Genomic DNA, 20,612 nt, shown 5'->3' with positions numbered 1-20,612 from the left:
CATAGGGACATAGGGAACTGTCTTATGCCGAGTCAAGCCACTGGTCCATCTAGCTCAGTATTGTTTATACAAGCCACAACTCCCCAGGATTTCAGAAGGGGGCCTCTCGGAGCCCTACCTGGAGATGCTGGGACTTAACCTGGGACCTTCTGAATGCAAAGCAGATGTGCTATCACTGAGCTACGGCCCATCCTATTGCTCTGGAGAGCAATCCAATGGGTAGCTCATATGGCTGCAAGGAAGGGGCAAGGGCAAGGCAGTCTGTAGCCAGGAAGGATGGGTCAAGTGCCCTTATCTGAATCTGGGGAAGGGCTTTAGCAAACATTCAAGAAAAGCAGCCAGGAAGACCTAGAACGTTATAGTTGAAATTATCTGAAATCCCCCCTGAAAAATACAAACATGTAAAACGGAACATGTAATGACCAAAAAAGTTGTTAAAATTCCCTTTCAACTTCATATAGTCTTTGTACAGCCTATTCCAATTCCTTGGGAAAGTACTTATCAAGTTGAACTTCAGAGGGGAACACTGCCAGATTGTTTCTCCAATTTGTCAGTGAATACCAAAGCTCCTTCTGTTACGAAGCCATTCTCTTTAAATATAACTCATAGTTACTGCTATCCCATGCACTGATAATCTAAACAACATACAGACTAAACATTCTTACCACGAGTGCACATTGGATTTTTTTCTATATAAAAAACTGCCCATTTTCCTGTTGATCAATTCCCATGAAAAGATGAAGATAAACACAGCTCCTACAGAACTTAATTTATATCCACTGTGAATGTACATCCTTAAAAAACAAATCAATTGCAATTGGAAACAGATGTTATAAATAGGCCAACAGATCAAATTAATCATTAAGTTACGGGGAGAGTGCTGGAAGCCATATTGGGTGGTTTAGTGGGCAGTTAAAGAGTGTGTGACTGCAGTCCAGAGATGGATGCTTTTCACTGGCCATTCATGGGGATTGGAAGCTTTTTTTGTGTATGAGAGGGCTACTTCAAACATCACTGGAGCCCACCTTGATGACAGCATGGAATGCTTTTTGGCACAGAGAGAGTTTTCTTAGAGGGATGGAAGAGACAGGACCAGCTCTTCCATGAAACTAGCTGAAACAACATTAACTCGTTTGTAGGGCAGGAATTCCAGCCACATAGGTTTTACTTTTAACAGATGTTGTAGGGACAAAAAACAACAACAGTGAACCTCCCTCACAGGAAACTTTTCAAAGAAAAAAGGGGGAGATGACATCATCATCATTAAGCGCTCCCTCATGTCATTCATGGTCTTTCATCTCATGCCTCCCACCCACCCACCATTTGATGTTGCACAAATACAGTTTAGCCCTGCACTGGAAATCAATCCAATGAAAAGTTGTCATGACAAAGGGGCTGGTAACGATCAACAATGGCCTGCCTGCTTTTGGGGAGAGAGAGCAGAGATACATGCTCTGATAAGCACTTGGAGGTGGCAGAAGGTTATCTGATCTGATAGTTAAATGGACAAATCATACTTGTTACACATCAGGACTATGGCCCTTTCTACACATTTCCTTTTCTTCCTGTTCAGAAATTTAGGCCTGAAACCCAACATACACACCCAGGGAATGAATTGAACTCTGCTACTGGCCTTGTCTGATGAAGGGTAGATATTGGCTTTGGTGGGGTGACACATGTTTTCTCCAGTTGTGTAGTGACTTGAAAAGTATAGGGACCTTGTCTAGGGACTTTGGGAAAAGTGATTACCTGTCCTGTAATTATAAAACCACTATGATTGAACTTGGTTTCCTGTACAACAGCTGACCAGAAGCTACATACAGCATTAATTGCAAAAACCACCAAGTTAAAATCAATATGTTACACTCAGGCTATAAAAACTCTTTTCTTTTTTTTTCTTTTTTTTTTCAATTAATTTTTATTCAAATTTTCAAAACCAAAACAATACAAAAAAACCCACAAATCAATAACTAATACAATAAAAAAAAAGAAAAGAAGAGAAAAAAAATATAAAAATATTGACTTCTGATTTGTCATAGTTCAGCTATAAATCTATAATATATAACAAACCTATCTCTTAATAGATTATAAAATCACCTTCCTCCAGCGGTTATCTTAATTGGTTTCAAATCTCATTAACATCATATCATTTTAATCTTCCACAAAAAGTCAAAGAGAAGTTTCCAATCCTTGAGATATGTATCAATCAATTTTCCCCCCTAAATAAACATGTCAATTAATCCAACTCATCAAGTCTACTAAGTCCAGTAATTTCAAATCGCTCTTCTGTCTTTATCCGTATTAGGTCCATCTTCCATCTTCCATCTCCACGCATCCAAAAATCTTGCTGTCATAGTCATATAATAAAAGTCTGATAGGAATTTCCTCCATCACAGATATTTTCTTGCCATGAATTCCGAACATATCACGGAAGTATTGCTGCAAAGCCGCATCTCTGTTCCTCTTTTCCACATGATACACTAGTACATCTCTTGAAGATTTTTCCATTGACACAAAACAGGGATTAATTCTGTTAACTTTCTCCATTTCAAATTCCATCAAATCCTTCCAGTCCAGGAATTTTTTTGAACCGATAATATCTTTATCTCCAATCTCTTCAATTCCTTCAGGGACAGCGCTGAATTCCAAACTATAATATTTGTCTCCAGGATCCGTCAGAGCCAGGAAATCCAAATCTTTTTTCATGTCCATAATTAAGCCAATCTCCATAGTTTGAACCTTGCCTTTAATTTCTCTTTCATCCTTTTTTTGTTTTCCAGATCTATCTTTATTCTCCTTTCTCATAGAATCCTGAGTTTCTTTCAGCTCCTGTCTCATTTCGTGAAATTCAATTCTCCACGCTTGTCTATTATTTCTCAGTTCTTGTTTTATTGAGTTAATCCCATTCATTATTTTCTGAAACATGTCTAGAGATAAAGTCCCTTCTTGTACATCCATGATCTTCTTAATTGTCATTCTTAAAGCCAAAGGAACAAAACTCCTTCAATTTTCAATGTCCCAAACAAAGAGCAGCTTATTTCTTTAACCAGTTACAAAGGAGTTAATCTTTCCAACAAACTAACGTCACACGCTAGACAGCCCTTATCTCTTATCTGCCCAGAAGTGTAAGAACGGCTTTAGTTCACAGCGTCGAAATAGCTAGTAGCAGACAGAATGAGCAGATTCATCAAAAAAAAAGTAGATCAGGAAAAATAATCCCAGCCATACATCAAAAAGATTTCTTATCTCTCCCAATCAGAAATCTCTCGTCCGTTGTAATCTTTAAAATGCTATTTTCCATGTCAGCTTTTTGCAATAAAAAAAAGATAAGCTATTTATATTTTCTTCCCCCTTAGTTCCGTGAATAAAAAAAGGAAAGTCTTACCTCACCTAGGTTATCTCAATTGCTGTTACTTTGACAAATCTCTTTAGCTATATAGATAAGAAAATGATGAATGTAGACAGGAGGATGTTTGCCTGTTAATCCGTATAAAAAAAAACGGGTCACTTATCCAGCTGAGCTAGCATAAAAATCCTCGCTCTGTCTGAGCTGCTGGAAGACAGACAATTCTGACGAATTCTAGACTCCAACAATCAAAACAAAGCTATGTGGGAAATCTCACGTTTCTTCTTTAACCGGAAGAAATTATTCCCAGTCAGAAAAGAGCCTTCTGACTGAATTTAGACTGAATAAGTTTCATCCAAGATGGAGCTCGTCTCAGAGGCTGCACAGGCGTAGGGATCCTCCTGGGAAGTCCTATAAAAACTCTTTTCAAACTACAGAGATCTGAGATGTTTCTTGCGGCTGGCAGGGAGCTTTGTCTAATGGTGCCTGGATGCTTCACCCTTTGAATCAAAGTCCCAGTTTGGAGACTTTTTAATGGAAAGGCTCCTATGAAACCCAGAGAACCTATGGGCTATTTTCTGTAGTTCCAGGCTAGCAAATAATCACATAGGTTAAGTGTAGGTAGCAATGTCAGCACCAAAATTGAATGAGGCCCCAAATGTTCTGGCATTCAAGATTATTTTGTTACTGCCACTCTTTCTCCTACTCCCCCCTCAGACTTTCAGTGAGAGTTTGAACTCCATGTGCATTTGGCAGCCAACAGGTCAATATAATTATTCTAGCTCCAGAGAGGATATTATCATTGGGGAATTTGTATCTATGATAATTCCAGAGATCCTTTTATCCAACTTTATGGTAAAGCCACATGGAATTTCTACAGGAGCGTAAGTAACCCTTTGAAATAAAAAAATGGGTTCCATTAAATAATTCTGATTAGATAGAAAATGGGCTGCATAATTCTGAAGTAATTTAGTCTATGTTAAAACTGTTTCAGTGTAGAATCAGACTGAAGGCTGCTTTTCATATGAAACCTTATCACTTGGTCAATGCAGCATTCAGTGATGACTAGAACGTGTCAATGGGCCAATGCAGATGTAGTACTGTGATTAAAATGTTCATATCATGCCATACACAATCAGTTCAATGGGGTCTATGCAATGGGGTTGATACAGAAAGCAGAGTTCAGAGAGGTAGACATGGAGGATGCAGGGTGTAGAGGGGGAGCAATGAAGCTTTCATTCATAATTCTTAGCTTGTCTGTTTTCTGATCTTATTATATTCCACCTTTTCCCCAAGGCACTCGGTGGTGTATTCAGTTTTCTAACCTTCATTTTCATCTTCAGAAGGACAACTCTGTAAGATAGGGCAAAGTGAGAGAGTGTATAACCTCTCAAAAGCCACTATGTGAGTGTCTCGTGGCTAGGTATTTCAGTGTGCATCCCCATGTCCAAGTTTGAAATTCTATCCACTATACCATGCCAGATGGACTCTGGCCTTTTCTGAAACCCTTTAAGTTTGTGCAAGTATATTTCATACTGACTGCATTATTTTTCAGATTAATACCTAAATACTACCAGCTTGTCCTTGCCTTTGTGTTTTCCATTGAAGAAATCAACAAGAATGTCACATTGTTATCCAACACCACCCTGGGATTCAAGATTTATGGCAACGTTTTTAATCCAATGAGAACCTATGACAACACTCTGGATCTACTCTTTGCAGGACACGGGGATCCCTCCAGTTACAGCTGTGTCAGAGAGAAGAAGCTCATGGCCATCGTTGGTGGGCTCACCTCCCAAAACTCCATCCAGATGGCCAATATCTTAAATACATTCAAGATTCCTCAGGTGTGTGCTCATATATTTTTGGATTAGTGTAAGCTTTGTGAAACAGAAGTGTGTGTCCCTTTTCAATGCCCTATATGCATTACTATAAAAATGCATTCCATTGACAGCAGGATGAAATAGTATGCCAGAACTGGAAAAATACTAGCCATCCCTCTTTAGATTCTTGGCTAACCAAAGTCTGGGATATGGCATGTATCAGAAAGCTCATGAATTTGATTAAAGTTAGAGAGGGTAGACAATATGAAAAGGTTTTTTATAGAGAAGTGGAGCATATTTATTCAATATTGGAATAATAAAGTACAAGACTCAGCAAATCCAGATATTTTGATGGGGAAATTTATGTAATTGAGGAATATGAATTTAATGCAAAATAAATTTGTGTAATGATTAATTTTTTCACAAGACTGTGAAGCTATCAAATGCATTTAATTCACCAAGCTTGTGGCGAACATATTAGATTACTGTTGGTAAAAACATTTTTGTACTTATGATATCTTCTTGAGTGTATATTATAAATAAATTTATGAATTAAAATTCTTATAATTAAACAAATTAATAAGTAAAAATCTTACAGGGGAAAATGTATATAGTGAAAATACTTGTGTTTGAACAAAGAGAATACTCAGCTGACAATCCTGTTGTGATATTTCCTGTGCTTTAATTGTAATCACTCAGCCACTATTCTCTGTAGCCTGTTTTCTCTTGAATTCTGCTTTGTGTCTGAATTCAGTATCACAGTAGTTTCAACTATCAGTTATTGGGCTGCACACTTCTGTTTTGAATTTTGTTTTGGAATAAAAACGTCATTTGCAATTTTTAAACTATGTTTCTGTCCCCACACTCTTGTTAGCTCAGTTATGGCTTTTTTGACCCCGTGTTAAGTGACAAAACTCAGTTCCCCTCTTTCTTCCGGATGGTTCCAAGTGAAACCCCTCAGTATAATGGTATTATTCAGCTGCTGGCATATTTTGGATGGAGTTGGATTGGCCTTCTCATCCCAGATGATGACAGTGGAGAAACATTTCTTCGAACTCTGAGACCGAGGCTTGTTGAGAGGAATATTTGCATTTCTTTTAAACAATCCGTTCCAATAGTAAAAAGTTATTTTATAAATAAGTCCGTTACTAAACATCTAAATAGCATAGCTTTTACTCTCTGGTCAACGAAACTCAATGTGATCCTTGTTTACGGTGACAGTCAATCTATGGAAGGTTTACGAATAATTCTAGAATGTTGTGAATCTCAGATGGTTCCAATTGAGAGGGTTTGGATTATTACAGCTCAATGGGATGTTGCAACTGTTTTGCCTGGGGAAAAATTCACTTCAAAATCCCTTAATGGCACTTTGTCCTTTACCCTCCGCACAAATGTGGTGCCAGGGTTTCAAGACTTTCTTGAGACTATAAATCCTTTAAAAATGACATTTTTTCCCATCAATGAGTTCTGGCACAGTGTGTTTCTCTGTTCACTCCCACGATACAACCTATATATGCCAAACAAGGAAAACTGCACTGGGGAGGAGAAGCTGGAGAGCCTTCCCAGTTCTGTGTTTGAAATGGGGATGTCTGGTCAGAGCTATGCTATCTACAATGCAGTCTTTGCTGTAGCACATGCTCTCCATGCCATGCTTTCATCAAGATCCAAACTAAAAGCAGTGGGGAATGGAATCAAGTGGAATCTTCTGAAAGTTCAGCCATGGCAAGTAAGTTTCTATTCCTCAAAGCGGTAAGTCAACTGCCATAAATTGCTCATCGTATTTGAACAAATATAGCATTTACAGACCAGATTTAAACTCAAGCTAAATGCAAACTTCCAATGAGTAAGGGCTTGTTCACATTTTAGCATTTTTAGCTGTTAATCCAGATTTTGCCCATTCAGATTAGACAGGAGTAGTCCACACCCACAAGTATTTAAATTTATATATGAGGAACAATTTGGCCCTTGTGGATCATACCAGTAGGCATTCCCTTTTGTGTTTGTCCTTGCCTTCTAATTTCTTTATTTAATTATGCTGATTACATACTGACATGACATGTACACAGACAACTGGGCAGGCACCTTTTTTTTTTTTTTTTTTAAATCCTTGCCCAGGAAATGGGCAAAAGCACAAAGTCAGGTAATGTAAATGTGCTCGTGCAGTTTTCTGATTTTATGCAAATCTGAGGGATATATATAGTCCTTCACCAGAAATGAAAGCATTGAGGAAGCAGTGGAAGGCCCTTCAATACATCCTTCTATTCCTCCTATTGTCTCTTTCAGCTCACCTTCATCTCTCTTTCTCTCTCTCTCTGCCCTCCACACTCAGTAAAGTGCTGGCAGGGGACTGAACGGATTGTTTGCAGTGGATCACCACCACCCAGCCATTCACCTTCCTTTGCTCCACCAGTTGCAACTTTCCCCCAGTTCTTCCCCCTCTCTCTCCACCTGCATATTTTTATGAATGGATCTTGGACTTCCTCATGAGCATAGTTCACTAGCAATGCAAGTTCCCCTATTGTGAGTGCAGCAGGACCTTTTGCTGGAGTTACCTGCACATCATCCCTAAAGTGTGTATAAATATACCCTTAACCCAATGACACACACACAGAAAGTAAAATAAAGAGTAATAATAATAAATTTTATTTTTCAGCCGCCTATCTGTCCGGGTTAGGGACACTCTAGGCGACGAACAACAAGAATAAAAACAATACATATGGATCAACGTAATCAAGTGGTTTTATTAAGAGAAGAAACAAGGAAAAATACTGCAGTTTACAATTACAATTAACAATGAGCAGCTTTCTAACTATTATTCATTCATGCGTTTTGTAGGGCTAGACAGACTAAAACAAAGAGACTAAATTTATGCACACTTTCACATCAAGCTCACCAACACAGAAAGAAAAGAAAGAAACCAAGAAGTTGTGTAAACTTTTCCTGGAGAGTTGCTGCAAGTCTAAGGCTGAGACAGAGACTTTGTATCTAGCCCAATGAGACAAGGCTCCGTCCTTATGTAACCAGTGCTAGATTTGAAAGATCTCACCCAAATCCTTAGCTCTGACGTTCTGCAATTGTCCTGAAGATGCTGGGGAGTGTTGATAAATAAGGCAGCCGTAGGAGCCCTCCAGAAGAGGAACTGCTGACCCCTTCAAACCCCTCATGTTTTATACCTTTTCTAACTGAACTGGCCCCAACGCGAACCTGACCAGGAAGATGTGGACTTGACAGATCAGAACAATGAAAGAGTTTAGGAGTACTGGTCAAGGAATTTCCCCCCAGAAACATTCCCTAATTAATTCCCAGATAATAGCTGCAATCTCCCTGCTGTAAATCATTACATCATCATGATAATCATTATTCTGTCTTCTCCTAAAGGTTAAGATTATCATAAACCTTATGAAAAGTGTTTCTTTGTTTGAAAGGAGCACCTGATTCTTACTGGGTGACATTCCCCAAATTTGCACAGGTGTCAGGAAGTCTATACCCCTAGACTTTCAAGATATGTACTCAGGGATCACAGAGAGGAGTATCCCAGGAATCTTTGCTCTTGCAGGTTTTCCAAACTCTGGTTCACTGAGGTGAATCAAAGATTAAAAATCCCCAATATTTGATTCCTCTTTACAATATACATGAAATTAGGCTCCGGGCTGCATAGCATCCTTGAGCTACAGGTGCTGACTCCTGCTTTAGGGAAATTGCAATCCCTTCCAGACCTTGTGTACACCAACCACTTTGACAGATGAACCACCTATTAGCAGCACCCTATCTTGTCTGGATGGAGCTTCAATGTATTACCCCTCACCTCGTCCATTGCTGCGGTCAGGCAATGATTTAGTACACCCATTGGGTTAAATGAGAAAGAGTTGGGAAATAATGGGATATTTGTGACACTGTAATCACAATCGCCAGATATACCCACCTATCAGTTTCATGTAGATGTTAGAGAGCACAGAAAATACAGTAGACCCCTATGAATCTCCAAAGGTCAAAAGTGATGTGGTTGCACCATAATCTCCCTGCATCACCTTGTGAAATCAGTCAGCCAGCTAGGGGCAGAATCACTGAAAAGCATTAGCTCCTACATTCACCTCAGCTAACCTCTCCAGAAGGGTACAATGATTAACCTCTTCAGAAGGCAGAAGAGATACCATGATCAAGAAGGCAGTTTTCCCAGGGTGAGGCTCGTTTATAGCACCCTCTGACCTCTGCACACCCACTGTACTGACCTCTGCGATTTCCCCAAATGTGGATAACTTGGCTGCATAATTTGCAGACACTATGATGTCCAAGAAAATAATAAGGATCACACTCCCCCATCTCTCTTCTGAGAAAGGTTATCTAGCAGAGATGACCAGGAAAGGTTTCATTGTAAAGCTAGGCCTGACACCTGATTGAAATGGATCTAGAAAAACAGTTTCATCCAAGGGCATGTGGGAGTATGTGCCAACCACTGTCTTGAACACCTTGCTAAAGAATGAAATATTGGCTAGCAGTCTGTATTTGTTTGCATCTTCTGGGTTCAGCTTGTGTTTGTTTGGGAATGGGTGTATAATAGCTTCCTCTCTTAATGAGGCATTTACCATTTCCTGGACCCAACTCCTCTGCTTGAAGGCAGAAACCAAGAGGGTTAAAGATCATACTTAATACTGATCGGCCAGATTTGGGCAAGCACCTTCTCAGGCTGTATGTCATCCAAAAAATAATTTCAGACATTAGTCTGAACACTTCCACAGGTTGCACCATTGAACTGTAGAACAGAGACTGGAGCCAATGTGACTAATTTTGTCCTCGAAGTGTATTGCAAACATCACAGACTGCTATCAACTGAAGGGTGTGCTTGTTTTTATGATTTTGTTTCTACTACTAATCACTATTTTTGTTTCATCTGTTATCTTATTTGGAGACAGGAGCTAGAATATTCTTAATTTAATATTCATTTTAAACAGTAATTTTCTCATACTGAGATATTGAAATTATCTTTCTAAACTGCTAGCTATTAAGTTCTTTCCATGTAGCAGGGCATTGTTGCCAACATGTTTTCACATGGAGAATTACCGTTTTCCTGATCCCTCTTGACTGAAGGTAGAAGGATGGGGCACTTTCTGTGAACTTCCTTGACTACACTCTTATAACCACTTATGTGGGAGTAAGCCCCACTGAATTCAGTAGGACCTACTTCCAAGTAGATGTGTGTAAGAATATAAAAAGAATTTTGCTGGATCAAAGAAAGGCCTCTCTAGGGCAATGGTTTGATCTCAAAGTGGCAAATCAGATAACTATGGGAAGCCCACAACCAGGACATGAGTGCAATAATCATTTCCATCATCCCCAACTATTGGTGTTCAGAAACCTACCACCCCAGGAACTCGAAGAAGTATACAGCCAACACTAGTAGTTGTTGACAACTTTGTTCTACGTGATATTTTTCTAATACCCTTTTAAGCTGTCCAAGTTGGTGGCCATTATCATGTGGGAGCACATTCCATAGTTTAATTATATAATATGTGAAGAAGTACTTGCTTGTATTAGTCCTGAATCACCCAACAGTCAAGTTCATTAGATGTTTCCAAGTTCTACTACTATGAGAGAGGGAGAAAAACATGTCTCTGTCCTCTTTCTCCACACCATGCACCATCTTATACACCTCAATCAGACTCCCCATCACCACCACTACTTACTTGCCTTTTCTTTAAGCTGAAAACAGTGTGTTTCACCTCTCCCCCTGGGAATTTTCTTCCACATATCACTAATGTTGATACTCAAAATAGAGTCCAGCCTTTCCCAACCAGTGTGCCTCCAGATGTTGTTGAACCACAATTCCCATCTTTCCTGACCATTGGCAATGCTGGCTGAGGCTGATGGGAGTTGTGGTCCAACAACATCTGGTGGCCCACTAGTTGGGAAAGGCTGAAATAGCCATTTTTAAAGTTGGAATTTTTTAGAAAATATGAAAATGTTTCATCTTCACAATTGGTTATATTAGTCAAAGAGCAAATGGGCCACAACGCAGCAAATTACAAAAAGAAAATGTTAATCCCATTTCAAAATGTTTGACCTGATTCATCAACTATACCTCTTCTGATGTAGCTTCTCCCATTTCTGAGAAACACCCGCTTCAACAATAGTGCTGGAGAAGAAATATTTTTTGATGATAATGGAAATACAGGTGCTGCCCCGTTCCACATGTGTAGAGAACTGCCACCCTGGATATAACATGATTGCTGTGCTGGGGAATCAAGTGTGTTGCTATGACTGTGCTCCTTGTCCTGAAGGGAGGATTTCAAATCAAATGGGTAAGATTAAGGACATAAGGAATATAAGGATATTTAAGGAATTCTTTTAAAATACCTTATCAGTGTACACTCCATGCTCATATCCCCCAAGGCTTGCAAGTTTGCACACTTTCTGCTGAACCTCGTGCCCTCCTAATTTATTAATACTGTGGGATCTGTGAGAAGGAGGATCTGTATCCCAAACACACCAACTCCTTGAATCCCTTCTTTGGTGGGTTCACTCCATGAGGGGCTCAATCTCATGTGCACATTTTCACTATTATCTGTGTGAAGAACTGATGTTTTGCATGCTCTACCCTTTCTGTTACCCGTCAAAACACCCCGTTACTCTGAGCAGCAAAGAGGGACATATATGGACTTATGCGTGAAGACGCACTACTTTTTTCATGGAAAAGCAACATGCAAATAAAATAATAAAAACTGATTGTGCTGAACATGTCATGGACCAAACCAGACTGATTTGTGTATCTTTAATTATAAGCCATAGATCTATTTTAGTGCTTTTAAATCTTTGCTCTAATTTATTCCCCTATTTTTATGCATGTTCTAAATGATGTGTTCATTATAGCTGTGTTTGTTTTATTAAAATAGGATTCTGTGTCTTCTTACTTTAAATGTTGTATTCAATTATGCACTTTTAAGGTGTGTAAGCTTCTCAGATAATGGGCAGTATAAATAAGAATAGTGCATAAATCCCACATACATTTGGAGAATATTAGCATCTTTTGGACATATTTCTACCTTAAGAGAGTTCAGTCATATGAGAAGTATATGTGTGCAATAATAATTAACTTGCATCTTTTGGAAATATCAATAATCTTCTGGAAGTATCAATACTTTTATTATCCATTTCAGATACAAAACTATGTGAGAAGTGCCCAGAATATCAGTATCCAAATGAGAAACGGGATCGATGCATTTCCAAAATCATCACCTATTTATCCTATAGAGAATACCTGGGAGCAGGTTTGGCTTCATGTGCCCTTTTCTTTTCTGTAACCACAATTGCAGTGATGCGGACTTTCATTCGGTACCAAGACACTCCCATAGTCAAAGCCAACAACTGGAGCATCACCTGTACCCTGCTCTCTTCTCTCCTGATTTGTTTTCTATGCTCCTTCCTTTTCCTTGGTTGGCCTGGGAAGATGTCTTGCTTGCTCCGGCAAACCGTGTTTGGTATCATCTTCTCCTTTGCAATTTCTTGTGTGTTGGTCAAAACTATCACTGTAATGCTGGCATTCATAGCTACAAAGCCAGGAAACAAAATGAGGAAATTTATAGGGAAGAGGATGGCGATGTCAGTCTTTTTTTCTGCTCTCTTATTCAAGTTGGCATCTGTGTTATCTGGCTGGCCACATCTCCTCCCTTCCCAGAGTTTGACATGCACTCCCAGATTGGGCAGATCATTGTGCAATGCAATGAAGGTTCAGACATCATGTTTTACATCGTTTTGGGCTACATGGGACTTCTGGCCATCATCAGCTTCACTGTGGCTTTCTTTGCCAGGAGGTTGCCTGATACTTTTAATGAAACCAAGTTGATCACCTTCAGCATGTTGGTGTTTTGCAGTGTTTGGGTGTCATTTGTCCCCACTTACCTGAGCTCTAAAGGAAAATACATGGTAGCTGTGGAGATTTTCTCCATCTTGTCTTCAAGTGCTGGATTACTAGGCTGCATCTTTGTTCCTAAATGCTTCATTATTATACTCAGACCTGATCTGAATACAAGAAATCTGCTAGTAAGGAAAAAGAAGTGACACTTAGGACCAAAGTATGTGTTATGTTAAAAGCATGTTCTCATTCAATGTTTCTGTTTATTGAAATAATGACAGGGTTTCCCCCTATTGTATTTCTAAATTCATTATGAAAGCAATTATCAGGTCGTTTGGAGAGTGCACAATCCATGGATTTCATTTGGTCTCCACAATATAGACCAAAGTACAATAGCAAGATTTTAAAAAAGCAAATAAGTCTACGCTGATTCTGCTCATGATGCCCTTCTCCTGGAATACTAGTCATGATCCCCCTCGTTTTTGAGCTCTGTCTTATTTTCTTTGTTCACTATAGCCTATCCTTCTCTACTGCTATCTTTCTACTTCCCTTCTACACCTGCAAGACTCATCCATTACCAAATAATCTCGGTGTCACATGCCTGCAGATCCTGTAAACTGTATTTAAGATGTACAATTCAGGCTTCCCGGAAGAGATCCTTTTTTGTGGTGGTGCCTTGAGTTTAGAATGCTTTCCTCAGACATGCTTACCTTGTACACACTCTGATGTCTTTTTAGTACTATATAAAACTTTTTATTTTTTGTACTTTTCCAGCATTTTGTCAAATGTTAGTCAGTAGGACATAAGAACATAAGAACATAAGAACAGCCTGCTGGATCAGGCCAGTGGCCCATCTAGTCCAGCATCCTGTTCTCACAGTGGCCAACCAGGTGCCTGGGGGAAGCCTGCAAGCAGGACCCGAGTGCAAGAACACTCTCCCCTCCTGAGGCTTCCAGCAACTGGTTTTCAGAAGCATGCTGCCTCTGACTAGGGTGGCACAGCACAGCCATCATGGCTAGTAGCCATTGATAGCCCTGTCCTCCATGAATTGGTCTAATCTTCTATTAAAGCCGTCCAAGCTGGTGGCCATTACTGCATCTTGTGGGAGCAAATTCCATAGTTTAACCTATTATACACAATTAGTAGTCAGTGGACGTGACAAATATTCTTTATTTTAGTGGGTATATGTGATGTTCCTATATATTAGTGTATATATGGTAAGTGCTGGTTGTTTAGAGTATACATGGTAAGTAGTGAAAGAGAAGGGGGAGTGAATGGGCAATAGAATGCTTGATGATTGGCTGAATGTTTAAAATGGCTGACAGTATAAATGAAAGGATGACAGGTAAATCTGGGTGAATGTGAGGTGGTGAATTGTGGAATCTGGGGGGAGAAGAGAAAGAGTGGATTGCTTGGTGGGGTTTAGAGAGTTGTTTACCAGGAGGGAGGTGGAGTTCGGATTAGTAATGAGTAAAACCATATGCTTATGTGCCTTAAGAAGAAATCTTGTTAATCTTGTTAGCTTTGTTATCTGTAATAAATACTTAATTTGGTTTACCAAAGGCCTGATCCTTGGCTGGGGTTTCACAGACCAGAAGGGAGGGTAAGGTAATGACCAAGGCTGAAGGGGAACTGTAACAAATGGTGGCAGCAGTGAAGAGAATAACAATACCAGTATTCAGAGTCTCTGGGAATACTAGTATTGGGACGTTACTGGTGGTTGCCTAGCAGGGGGATCTGTTGAGATCTGTGCTAGAGCGGGGAGAGAAATCATAAGAGAGAGCGGTCTGGACTGGTGGAGTCCCTGGTGGTGCCTAGAGACAGGCAGTAACCACGAGCAGGTAGGAACCTGACAGGGAGAGCCAGGGAAGGACGCATCACATGTGGTGTCAGTAGCGGTGGGATACAAACAACAGAGAATCCAGATACGAACCAAAGAGAGTCCCAAAGACATGTGGTGACAAAGGAGACTACGTCACAGGTGTTGGCTGTAGCAGTGAGATACGAATACTAGACAATCCCTAATAGTTGTGTGGCAAACAGAAATAACAAAACAAGATTTCTTGTGAGAGTGACTGGCAAAGAGTGTGTGGCAAAGAGTGAGTGAACTCAAACACCATGGCTGAATACATAAAAATGAAAAGAGAGGAGCTGGTGGAGAAGTGCATAACATTCAATTTACCTCATGAGGGTAAAGGGGTAGATGAATTGAGGGTAGCACTTATAGGATTTGCAACTGCCCAGCAAAAACAACCTGTCAGAGAAGAGACCCCAGAAGGATATTTAAGCAATCCCGCTTATATAGAGTACTTGAGAGAGAAGTTGAGGATGGAAGGTGCAGAGAAGGAAAAACAGAGAGAGTTGGAAGCTGAGAGACTGAGGATGGAGGCTGAGGAAAAAGACAAGCAGAGAGAGTTGGAAGCTGAGAGATTGAGGATGGAGGCTGAGGAAAAAGATAAACAGTGGGAGTTGGAAGCTGAGAGATTGAGGATGGAAGGTGCAGAGAAGGAAAAACAGAGGGAGTTGGAAATTGAGAGAATGAGATTGGGGTTTGAGGAGAGGGAGAAGCAACGAGCATTGGATGCTGAATTACAAGTAGAAAAGTTAAAATTTGATAGAGAGAAATTTCACTCTGAGGAGACAAGGAAAGACAGACATGGAGCAAAAATAAAAATTACTCCAAAGGACTTTGCTGTCTATGAGCCTGGTCAAGATCCTCAAATTTACCTCAGCACCTTTGAAAAAGCAGCTCAGTTGTGGGGGCTACCTGAAGTATGCAGTATTTATCAAACCTGATTAAAGGGGAATTGGCTGAGGTATACCAATATTTCCCCTCAGACAAGCCCGTCACCTATGCTGAATTCAAAGAAGCAGTGTTTAAAAGATTCAGACTGGGGCCTGATTAGTTTAGAAAGCTTTTCAGAAATTGCCAGATACAGACAGGGAGGTCTTTTGTGGAACTGGGAGCAAAGTTGATGGATATATTTGGAAAGTGGATGAGTAGTGCCAAAGCTCAGTCAGTGGAAGAGGTGAAAAGCCTCATGATACTGGATCAATTATACCATCAGTTACCACCAGAAATAAGGCTCCTGGTCAAAGACCGTTCCCCTACATCTGTGCAGGAGGCTGCAGAGATGGCGGATCACTTCACCTCCAATAGAACTGGCTGGGTGGAGAAAACATCAAGAGAGTTTAAACCCAGACCATATAGTGCTGGCAGAAGGGATGTGGTACCACAGCGAGTGAGTCCTCCATTAAAATCTGAAGGGCACAGGACACCCCAGAGTGGATCTGTGTACCCTAAAAGTGAGGAGAAATTATGCTACAAATGTGGTAGACCACGGCACCTACGTTTTCAATGTGAGGTTGCCAACCCCATTAGTAATCCTGCTCAGACAAGGGCAGTGAAAACAGAGCCCAAGGCTTTAGAAACAGCGAAAAAGGTTCAGTTTTGCCAGATAAACTGGACAGAAGTAACAGACCTTGATTCAAGTCTGAGAGAGGAAGTGAGAGTACAAGGGGCAAATTATTGGGCATTGCTTGATACTGGTGCCGCTCAGACATTACTGAGGCCAGATTTAATAAAATCTGAGGTAATATTACCTCAGGAAACTGTGACTATCCAAGGAGTGAGGGGTCAACCAGAAAGTTTGCCTGTGGCCCTGGTGGAAATGACTTGGAGAGGCCGAGAAGGCCGATATAAAGTAGGCATTAATGCCCAGCAACAAGAACCAGTAATACTAGGAAGGGATGTAATGGGCGCCCAAGGAAAGATCTATGTAGTGACCAGATAGCAAATTGGCAGAGAAAAAGAAGCCATATTAAGGGGGGCTGAAACAAACAGGGTGGAATCTGTTAACCAGCCTCAGGTCACCATAGCAACCACTAGCAGGCCTGCTGAAGAAGACAAACTGTATCAAGTGGTCTCTGGGGAAGAAGCAGAGCAATTCAGGGAAGAGCTGCATAAAGATATCAGTTTGAAGCAGGTAAAGGAACAAGCCCTGACCCAACAGATTCCTTTCACTGACAAACTGAGGAATCAAGTTGTGTGTGAGAATGGGATTTTATATAGACTGTGGATGCCTGCTGAAAGAAAGGATGAATGTGAACCAGTGAAGCAATTGATAGTACCTAGCAAATACAGAACCAGACTGCTAGAGGTAGCCCACGATGTCCCATGTGCAGGACATCTGGGAATAAAAAAGACCAAGAGGAGATTGGCTGCACATTATTATTGGCCAAATATCTCCAAGGATGTAAAACAACATTGTCTATCTTGTGGAATATGCCAAAAGGTGGGAAAGAGTGGAGTAAAGACCAAGGCACCCTTAAAGCCCCTTCCTATAATTGGACAACCCTTTTATAGAGTGGGAATAGATTTGGTGGGCCCTTTTTCCAAACCCACAAGGCATGGCAAGAAATATCTAGTGGTGGTGGTGGATTTTGCCACCAGGTACCCAGACGCAGAAGCACTGAGATCTGTAGAAGCCCCTGTAGTGGCAGAGGCTTTATTAAAAATCTTTATGAGGCTGGGTTTCCCTCATGAAGTGCTGACAGATCAAGGCAGTGTATTCATGGGAGAAGTGATGCAATGTATGTGGAAATGTTGTGGTCTAAAACATCTAAAGACCACTACTTACCATCCCGCCACTAATGGGCTAACTGAGAGATTCAATGGAGTTTTGAAGGGCATGATAAGAAGCTATGTTCAAGATCACCCACAAGACTGGGATGAACGTTTGGGATGCTTCTTATTTGCATACAGAGAAGTCCCTCAGGAGTCAACAGGCTTCTCACCCTTTGAACTCATGTTCACTAGAAAAGTGAGGGGACCTTTGGAACTGCTAAAAAATTCATGGGAAGGAACTCTGGGAGAGTACAAAACTTCTGTAGTAGATTTTCCGCAATAAATTAACATCAATGATGGAAGTAGTGAAAGAGAATTTGAGTCACGCACAGGAGAAGCAAAGTTACTGGTATGACAGAACAGCCAGAGAACGTGTGTATGATGTGGGAGATATGGTTATGGCGTTCATACCCAGGAAACATGACAAATTACAGGCTAACTGGGAAGGACCATATACCATCAGAGAAAGGCTTGACACAGTGACATATGTAATCACCACAGACCAATTAAACAAAAGCAAAGTGGTTCATGTAAATATGTTGAAGCCTTACCATACCAGGGATGCACAGGTGTTGCAAGTTACCTTATTCCCTGAGGGAAGTGGGCCTGAACTTCCAGATTTGGTACAGGAAAGCAAAGACAAAGGAGGGGTAGATCAAGTGGAATGGTCAGAGGAGGTAGAGGAGGAAGTAAAAGAACAGATTCTGAGAATTTTGAAAACCTATAGGAATCTCTTTAGCAACAAACCTGGCCGAACCAGTATAGTTATACATTCCATTGATACTGGAGATCATGCCCCAATCAGATCTGTTCCGTACCGTGTGAATGGGAAAGTTTTGAATGAGATCAAAAAGGAGGTGGAAGATATGCTGGAATTAGGAGTGATCAGGGAATCCATCAGTCCCTGGGCCTCAAGTATTGTCCTGGTTCCGAAAAAAGATGGAACGACAAGGTTTTGCATTGATTATCGGCTAATCAATAAAATTACTGTCCCAGATGCGTATCCTATGCCTAGGGTAGACGCTATGTTAGAGTTATTGGGGGCAGCAACCATTATCTCTACACTAGATCTCTGTAAAGGATTTTGGCAAATGGAACTAGATGAGCAATCCAGAGCCAAAACTGCCTTCAGTACACCAGATGGGTTATATGAGTTTGTGACCTTACCCACGGGACTAAGGAACTCACCAAGTTCATTTCAGAGGCTAATCAATACTGTGTTGCGAGGCATGTCAGATTTTGCAGTGGCCTATATCGATGACGTGGCCATTTTTAGCAAGTCGGTGCCTGAGCATGTCCAACACCTGACAACAGTATTGGAGGCCTTAAGAAAAGCAGGCCTCACAATAAAAGCTAAGAAATGCCAGTTTGGACTAAAGGAAGTAATCTATTTAGGACATAAGGTGGGGAGTGGGAAAATCACCCCCTTATGGAGCAAGGTGGAGGCAATACAAGTGTGGCTGATCCCCTTAACCAAAAAACAAGTAAGGGCATTTCTGGGTGTGGCTGGTTTTTATAGGAAGTTTGTGAGAAATTTTGGGGAAATAGCAACCCCCTTGCATGAATTGACCAAGAAGAAGTGTTCTGAGCGTGTGGTATGGATGGATGAATGTCAGAAGGCTTTTGATCTGCTGAAGCAAGCCTTGTGCCAAGGACCCATATTAATAGCACCAGACTATGAGCAACCATTCATTGTGGCTACAGATGCGTCAGACCTCGCGCTGGGAGTCGTCTTGCTGCAGGAGAGAGAAGGCACCAGACATCCAGTGCGTATCTGAGTCGCAAGCTGACGCCGAGGGAGAAAAACTATTCGTCGGTCCAGAAGGAGTGCCTAGCGGTTGTGTGGGGACTGAACAAGTTGCGCCCATATGTGTGGGGACGAAGATTCACAGTGACTACGGATCATCGGGCCTTGTTATGGTTGCAGACTATGAAAAACCATAACACTATGCTGCAGAGGTGGTCCTGGGCCCTACAGGACTATCAAGTGGACTTCCAGTTCATCAAAGGCAAGGACAATGTACTGGCCGATGGACTTTCCAGGCAAGTGGCTGGGACTGCAGTGACGTGACCAGACAGAGGAACAAAGAAAGACATTTTCCCCATAGAGACTTTTATTTGTTAACGCGACGTATAAATCCTGGAATAGGAATAATACTCTGCCGTTGTTTAAGGGGGGGGGAAATGTGATGTTCCTATATATTAGTGTATATATGGTAAGTGCTGGTTGTTTAGAGTATACATGGTAAGTAGTGAAAGAGGAGGGGGAGTGAATGGGCAATAGAATGCTTGATGATTGGCTGAATGTTTAAAATGGCTGACAGTATAAATGAAAGGATGACAGGTAAATCTGGGGGAATGTGAGGTGGTGAATTGTGGAATCTGGGGGGAGAAGAGAAAGAGTGGATTGCTTGGTGGGGTTTAGAGAGTTGTTTACCAGGAGGGAGGTGGAGTTCGGATTAGTATTGAGTAAAACCATATGCTTATGTGCCTTAAGAAGAAATCTTGTTAATCTTGTTAGCTTTGTTATCTGTAATAAATACTTAATTTGGTTTACCAAAGGCCTGATCCTTGGCTGGGGTTTCACAGACCAGAAGGGAGGGTAAGGTAATGACCAAGGCTGAAGGGGAACTGTAACAAATGGTGGCAGCGGTGAAGAGAATAACAATACCAGTATTCAGAGTCTCTGGGAATACTAGTATTGGGACGTTACTGGTGGTTGCCTAGCAGGGGGATCTGTTGAGATCTGTGCTAGAGCGGGGAGAGAAATCATAAGAGAGAGCGGTCCAGACTGGTGGAGTCCCTGGTGGTGCGTAGAGACAGGCAGTAACCACGAGTAGGTAGGAACCTGACAGGGAGAGCCAGGGAAGGACGCATCACAGTATACTCTGAGTATAACTTTGTTGGATTCACTCCCAGGCTTTTTACTTGTGCTGATCAGTTTTATTTTAATGTTGCTTTTATAGAGAT

The 20,612-nt window shown here is 41.0% G+C and overlaps 1 pseudogene; it reads left to right on the top strand.

The window, feature by feature from the left end:
- Positions 1-4,165: 4,165 nt before the first annotated feature.
- On the top strand, positions 4,166-13,221 carry LOC133367474 (vomeronasal type-2 receptor 26-like; annotated as a pseudogene).
- The last annotated feature ends 7,391 nt before the right edge of the window (positions 13,222-20,612 follow it).

The sequence above is a fragment of the Rhineura floridana genome, chromosome 11 (assembly GCF_030035675.1).
Source record: "Rhineura floridana isolate rRhiFlo1 chromosome 11, rRhiFlo1.hap2, whole genome shotgun sequence".
Taxonomy (NCBI): Eukaryota; Metazoa; Chordata; class Lepidosauria; order Squamata; family Rhineuridae; genus Rhineura; species Rhineura floridana.
The sequence above is the reverse complement of the archived record's forward strand: the minus strand, read 5'-3'. Positions and strand labels throughout refer to the sequence as shown.